At 41.7% G+C, this 7764-nt stretch overlaps 1 protein-coding gene across 1 annotated transcript in view; it reads left to right on the top strand.

Annotated features, from left to right (window-relative positions):
* The first annotated feature begins 363 nt into the window (after nt 1–363).
* The window catches only part of TFDP2 (transcription factor Dp-2), a 76846-nt gene continuing 69445 nt past the window's right edge, over nt 364–7764 (top strand). Inside the window, exon 1 of the mRNA XM_083178364.1 lies at nt 364–505. The gene's annotated coding sequence lies outside the window, so the exon portion shown is untranslated. The remainder of the gene's footprint in view (nt 506–7764) is intronic.

Below are 7764 nucleotides of genomic sequence, written 5' to 3'. Positions count from 1 at the left end.
ACACTTTATCACTTCACCAAGCTTAATAAATCTACCCCTGAGTATCATTGTAGCCCAGTATATATAGGCACTTAATTTAAGGTAATTCCATGAGGGGATACCTGTTGTCCATCTACCAACCTCAGCACTCATATCCTCCTTGTTACTAACCGGACAATGCAAATATAATGCAAATTTATAGCAATCACTTTCTTTAGCTCAAACAAAAAATAATAATCACAAACACCACTAATTATATTCCCAAGGTGCAAAAATAAAAAAACAGCAAAGGAAATAAACAGACTATTCAGGGTAAATCATCTTGCAGCAGTCTGAATGCTAATATTGTAATCACTGTGTATATGGAATGTTTAGCAGCTGCCAACCACAGACCAGATCTCTGTGACTGCTGAATGGATGAGCTCTGCGCTCTGCTACTCATGCCTGCCTCATTTCAAGTTTTCAGGGTATGGTAACAAAGAGTGGGTCTAGCTGTGATAGTGAGACAGTCGTGTCCTGCAGCCAGGTAAGTGTCTGCATGGGGGTGACCCCTGTATCCTCCCGTACTCCCTGTCCCCAGCCCCCCATCCTCTGCCCATTCCCAGGCTCTGATCCAGCACAATGCACTAATTTCCTGCAGCATGCTCCAGAGTAGGGGGAGGGTGGTTCACTGTTTTATTTATTAAATATTTAAGTCATGGACATCTTCACATTCTAATGTTCTTGTATTTACACTGCTCCCTGTGGGTTTTAGCTACCTCCTTATTTCTGTGCAAACGTGTCTGTGCACTGAGTATTGGGGGGGTGGGGTGAGGGGGGGGTTTCAGATCAAACTGGGTTTTTGGTTACAGCAGTCTGAATATATGTAAGCATATTGTGCTCTGAAGGGGGGGGGGGCGGTTTGTATACAAAACTTTTCAAGACATGCAATATACACGGAAATAGCACGTTTGCACAATGGAAAATGTTCATGTCAGTAGGCAATGTGTTTTTTTTTAAAGTTCTGAAACCTTCAAATTGGTGTGTGTGTGTGTATATGCATGTGTGTTTTTTTTTTGTGTGTGTATATATATATATATATATATATATATAAACAGCAACAATCGCGTGGCACTCAGGTATCCTGACGAAATTTCTATAAAGAAATGAAACGTTGAAATTGACTTCAGTGTCTGCTGTTTATTTACAAGAAAGTATCCAGAGTGCCACGCGATTGTTGCTGTTTATCTATCCTACTTGGAAGTGGGGGCACCGGATCAAGTATCCCCTATCTTGCACAGTGCCGGGTCATCCATCTACTCTATATATATATATATATATATATATATATATTGTGTTGCAGTTTGTAGCCCATATCAGCATATTTATTTAGATATGAAATTCTCTATATGCTCCTTCTAATTAATTGTAGCCTGTGTGTAGGCTGATGGCAGGGGGAGATAGCATCTCTGTGTAGGAGGTATGATAATGGGAATTAAGCTTCCATTCCTCTCCTCTTTGCAGGCCTTGGTTACTTTCATTTCATTCCCTAATGAATTCTCTCTCTGCATCTACCTTGGTGTCCTGTGAGATTACAAAGGCAGTGTGTGAGTGTGTGTGTGGGAGAGAACACATGTAGGGAATGTTCTGAATGCTTTGCTGCATGGAAAGTTACCTGTGATTCTCACTGATTTCAAATAAAATGAAATAAATAAAAGTTGTGTGTGTGTGTGTGTATATATAGATTTTATTTATTTATTTGACTATCCGAAGTTGCAAGATTTCGCAATGAAATTTGCTTTTTTTTCTGCACTAGTATACCAACTTTATTTTAACCCATTCACTTCCAGAGAGTACCAGCAGTTAAAAGGTTAAGTGGGGGGCTGGGTGCCCATTTGTTACTGAGCAGCCTGCTTCCTGGGTCAGGCCGTCTCTGGGGACCACATGCAGCTTAGTGGGACAGTCACTCTGAAAGGAGCCAAGTGTCAGCTGTATGCTAATGAAGGGGACAGCATTGTCTGCTCCCAGAGAGGAGGGGACATTCCACCGGTCTTCAGGAGCACTTATATCACTGCAACACATTGCTCCCTGCACTAATTGGGGGAGGCATCGTCTGCAGGACCATTAGTGATGAGACCACTAGAGAGTTGCTACAGAAGTCTGAATGAATGAGAATATATATATATATATATATATATATAATCTCACACACATAATGTATATGTGTGTCTGTCCTGTAGCACATTAAGTTTACTTTATTTCACTCTCTTTTATTCTCCATCTCCAGTTCATCCACAACTAGTAATTCATAGTAAATAGTTACAAAGCACCACGTGTAGCATATGGTGAAAGTGTGGGAGAACACAGCACGTATAATAATACAACAGATTTCTTGTGTGAATGGTCCCTTTGAAAAACAAGGAAGGTTGGTTTACACCACATAGGTGTGTGACATGCACACAATAAATCTGGTGTGATGTCACGTGACCTATTTCTGTGGGGAACAGAGACATCTGAAACCGCCTTCTGCTACAGGTGTACAATGGTGTCAACGTGAATAAATCAGAATAGAGTCGTAGCATCAGGTTCCTTTCTGTGAAAGGAAAGCGTCAGACGACCTGTCGGAGAAGGGCCTCTACAGTGTTGTGTGGGCTGCACTACAAAACTCATCAGAATATCTATCTATCTATCTATCTATCTATCTATCTATCTATCTATCTATCTATCTATCTATCTTTTAGTTTAGATCAGAGAATCTGTCTAAAGCTGACCATACACTGTTGCGATTTGGCCACTTCACCTGATTCCGATGGATCGGCTGAGAAATCTAGTGAAAAGTGGCCAAATAGCATGTGTTTGACATCCGATCTGATGCGTGGTCCCGTGTGCATCAGATCGGAGATTGGACGTGCTGCATGTCTCACCCCCTGACTTGGACAGTGTCCCAGTTGGGAATGGGAACGCATAAATTGGGAATGCATATGCTATATCGGATGCAAAAGGACCGCATACGATATATCGTATGTGATCTGGTTTAAGGTGCATTGCATGCTACTTCTCCCCTCTGAGAAGTTGTGTAGTGTATGGGGCGCTTAAGATACCAGGATAGTGGGGTATAATTTTTTTAGCTCATTATTTCTCTGACAAACCACATTTTTCTGTGGGCGAAGGCTGAATTATTTCCAAAAACACCGATAGATCCATGGGTTAGTCTCCTTTTGGTGGGTGTTCCGGAAGTATGTGCGGAAGCATGGGCCAAATAAACAACTATTGTTAAGATATAAGTTTAAAATACATAAAATAAAAATATACATGAAAGGACAAATTGTTTTTTTTTTAGGTTTATTCCTGCCCCAAAATATTGTGTTAATGGCCAGCTAGTAAGGGCATGCTGTTCTGTGTCTTATTCCACAATGTGCCATGCAGCATGGACCTGGGAGCACTGCCTGCATGCTCCATGTAATGTGTGTGCGCTTGCGCTGAGACTGGCAACTTGTTGTAAAACTCCACCTAGGGGCCAATGGTAAAAAATAACAGAATGGAGTTCTCAAAGGCCCAAGAATCCATTAGCGGAGGTGGTTACTCGGTAAGGTTCCTCCAGTTTTGCAGCATTTCTCTTACACCCTGTGTAGGTGCGCAGTGCAATATGCAGTGTATGTGTGCAATAATTACCGGTGATACACGTGTCTGCACATTGCCTGTAACTTCACAGGTGGTTATTAGACTGTGTATATATACTTCTATAGAATACCTGAATTCATTCATTCTTATTAAGTTAGTTCTTAATTATCTAACCTGGAGACAACGACAGCATTATTTGTCAACCATTTGGGAAAAAAAAGTGTTACTTATGGTTATTCACTTTTTTTTTTTTTGAATTTTGGTTTATTCATACTGGTCAATAATATTGTCAGAGGCTCATATTGTGTACGTTACTGAAAAGCTCCTTTTTATAGTACATTATGGCACAACTTGGGCAGTACGGTGTAATGGTTAGTATTACTGCCTCACAGCACTGAGGTCATGGGTTCAATTCCCACCATGTCTCTAACTGTGTGGAGTTTGTATATTCTCCCTGTACTTGCGTGGGTTTCCTCCAGGTGCTCCTGTTTCCTCCCACAATCCAAAAATATACTGGTAGGTTATTTGGGAAAGAAATTAGTGATAGCGCTGACTCAAATTTTCTTTGTAAATATAACAAAATTTATTTAAAAGACTTTATATCTTTTGAAATATAACAATTAGTCACCGGCCGGTGGTACACAATATACAATCATATAAATTTAAAACAATTACTAAAAAGGGGAAATGTGGATGAATTAATTAAGGAGTAATTCCTTTAGGGGTGCTGAATATATTATTTAGCCCAACTTATAGTAGAATACTGGCAGTTTTAATGTTAGCCTGTGAGTGGCCAATCAGTCCAATTTGAACAATAGGTAGCTCTCTCACAGCTCCTGTTTGTTAAAGAATACTTTGCATGCAGTAACCAGTTAGTAAGGTTAGTAATTATGATGTTAGCCTGTAGTTTGGCCGATTAGTCCAATTCACACTGGGCAGCTCTCTCACAGCTCCTGTGAGTGAATGGATCTTTGCATGTAATAGCCAGTTAGTAATGTTAATGCTTTAAAAAGCTTGGTAACTTGCCAGGTTCCGGATTTTTCAGCTGCAGATTCCCTGCAAATGCAGTGCAGCCAGGCGGACTCGTCCACACTCCCGGGGTTTAGGGCAGTCACTCAGAGGCTTGATTGTGGCAGTAAGGGGTACCGGTACCGGTGAATAGCTCCTTTACGCGTTTCCCCGCGTTCTGAGGAAGCCGCTGAGACCAAAGGCGGGGAAACGCGTAAAGGAGCTATTCACCGGTACCGGTACCCCTTACTGCCACAATCAAGCCTCTGAGTGACTGCCCTAAACCCCGGGAGTGTGGACGAGTCCGCCTGGCTGCACTGCATTTGCAGGGAATCTGCAGCTGAAAAATCCGGAACCTGGCAAGTTACCAAGCTTTTTAAAGCATTAACATTACTAACTGGCTATTACATGCAAAGATCCATTCACTCACAGGAGCTGTGAGAGAGCTGCCCAGTGTGAATTGGACTAATCGGCCAAACTACAGGCTAACATCATAATTACTAACCTTACTAACTGGTTACTGCATGCAAAGTATTCTTTAACAAACAGGAGCTGTGAGAGAGCTACCTATTGTTCAAATTGGACTGATTGGCCACTCACAGGCTAACATTAAAACTGCCAGTATTCTACTATAAGTTGGGCTAAATAATATATTCAGCACCCCTAAAGGAATTACTCCTTAATTAATTCATCCACATTTCCCCTTTTTAGTAATTGTTTTAAATTTATATGATTGTATATTGTGTACCACCGGCCGGTGACTAATTGTTATATTTCAAAAGATATAAAGTCTTTTAAATAAATTTTGTTATATTTACAAAGAAAATTTGAGTCGGCGCTATCACTAATTTCTTTCCCACTTTGTCCTTTCTACAAGGGGAGGAGTATTCCCTTGATAGTGACAGCAGCAGACTCAAATTTATTATTGTGTATATATATTGCGGATTTGCGCTCTGACAAACTGTCTTGTTCTCTGGTAGGTTATTTGGCTGCTAACAAAAATTACCCCTAGATTGAGTGTGCTCCACTTGGGCAGGGACTGATGTGAATGTTTAAATATTCTCTGTAAAGCTCTGCAGATATGAGTCTTGAATGCCATATGAAGGCCTATTCTTGGATGGTGTGCAGGAACTAGCAGCGTTTCAGGAAATGCAGTCTAGGCGCACTCTTGCAGAAACATTATACATTTTCAATAAGCCTTTTCTTTTCTTCTTCAGTTTTCATCATTCCATTTTCCATATACTGTATAACCAGACATTTCCATGGCAATCCACATGGTTTTGTATAAAAATGTTCATTCTAGCACCCGCCATCTTTGAAAATCCTTGCAGTTCTTCTTCCCTGACTGGGGTGTCGCTGTCTGCTGTGATGTTTCTAGCACAGGTCTGGTTTGCATATTAGTGCTGATATACAGAACACACTGTGCTAGAAGCACTGCAGCAGACAGCGACACCCCAGGCAGGGAAGAGGAACTGCAAGGATTTTCAAAGATGGTGGGTGCTAGAATGAACACTAGGTGGTCCTTATTAGCAGGTGGTTGCGCTTCTTTTCAGAATAGATCTGCAGTTTAGGGATGTACTCTGAAATTAAGTGGGTGTGAGATTATGAGTTCACCCCCTCAAATGAAGAAATGCCTTTTGGAGGAACGTCCATAGTAAAACTTGGGCACTGAGGTTTTAAGGTTAAATGATGTGGGACTTCCCTTTGGCATTTTATGATATAAAGAGCCGATGATGTCCTGGTAGACATCAATTGGTGGACACGCAATCAGATGCGCGGTCCCGTGCATAGACAAAATGTTGGCACAAGCAACACGTCGACATGGAAATGGTGACCGCATAAAAAAGTTGATATCATTTTTATAGGTCTATTTTTTAGTTTTGTTTGTCAATTTGTAGATTTCATCACATGGACTCCAAATTAGTGAACCACGTCCCCTTACATGGCTCACTTCGCTCGCCACACTTTGGGTGGGTTGGATCATTTGGTCTACAGCATGATGGTCGACATGGTTCTAGGTTGAAAGGTCATTAGTTCGACAGGTCATTAGTTCGACAATGTCTATGTCGACAGTCAAAAGGTCGACATGGGGTTTTTAACTTTTTTTTTACCTGATTGTCAACACAGTCGACATGGACACAGTTTCAAGTGCACTGCATCCCCTCGCAATGCGTCGGGATGGTGTCTTGCTGCGCTCGGCACACTATTTTCTTCTCCCACCACGCCCTAGTGGATGGTAGGGCATGAAATACCGCCTGTCGCCACATGTCAGCTCAAAAAACAGTGAAAAACCCCATGTCGACCTTTTGACTGTCGACCTAGACATTGTCGAACTAATGACCTTTCGACCTAGAACTATGTCGACCTTTTCCTATGTCAACCTAGACACATGTCGACCTAATGACTGTCGACCATCATGCTGTAGACCAAATTACCGTATCCCACTTTGGGTGAGGTTCCTCGCTCCACTAGAGCTGCACTCACCACACTATACAGTCCCCAGTCGGAGTCTACATGGGTGATAAAGTATGGAAAAGTTTCAAAAAGAAGAAAAAAAAATCCTATCGTGACGACCTTTACATATGTCGACCATTGTTATGTCAACCTATTGACTGTCAACTAGAGATGAGCGGTTTCTAATTTACTCGGTTATCATTGCCATTTTAGATTTTGGTTATCGGCTTTCATGTGTTTTCGATAGCCAATAAGATTTCGCTTTGAGCTCCAAGTAAAACCAAACCCGCTCATCTCTACTGTCAACCTATTGACCAGATGTGCCCATGCGGGATCGGAATCGAAAGTAGAACTAGTCTGTGCAGCACAGTCTATTCCTACTTATTAGAAATGAGGGCCATGCTGCTCAATGCAGCATGGACCCCCCACCACACACACACACACACACACACACACACACACACACACACACACCGTCCCTCCAACACTGCCAGTTGATGCTGGCTGCCGATATCGGGCCGGTATACACACACCCCAATAGTCAGTGTTGTATCTTATGTAATCTTTATGTTCTTTGCAACACACTTCGGTAATTTGTGATTTTTTTTTTTTTGACCGTTTTTTTACACGTCCCAAACATGGCTTGGGATGTGAATTCAAAGGTGGAAATCATGTGGGACCGGTATGTTTAGGAGAATTCTGCAGATACTGCTGGTTTTGGGT

The sequence above is a fragment of the Crinia signifera genome, chromosome 3 (genome assembly GCF_055691185.1).
Source record: "Crinia signifera chromosome 3, ASM5569118v1, whole genome shotgun sequence".
NCBI classification, from domain to species: Eukaryota; Metazoa; Chordata; class Amphibia; order Anura; family Myobatrachidae; genus Crinia; species Crinia signifera.
This window is presented reverse-complemented; position numbering and strand designations above follow the sequence as displayed.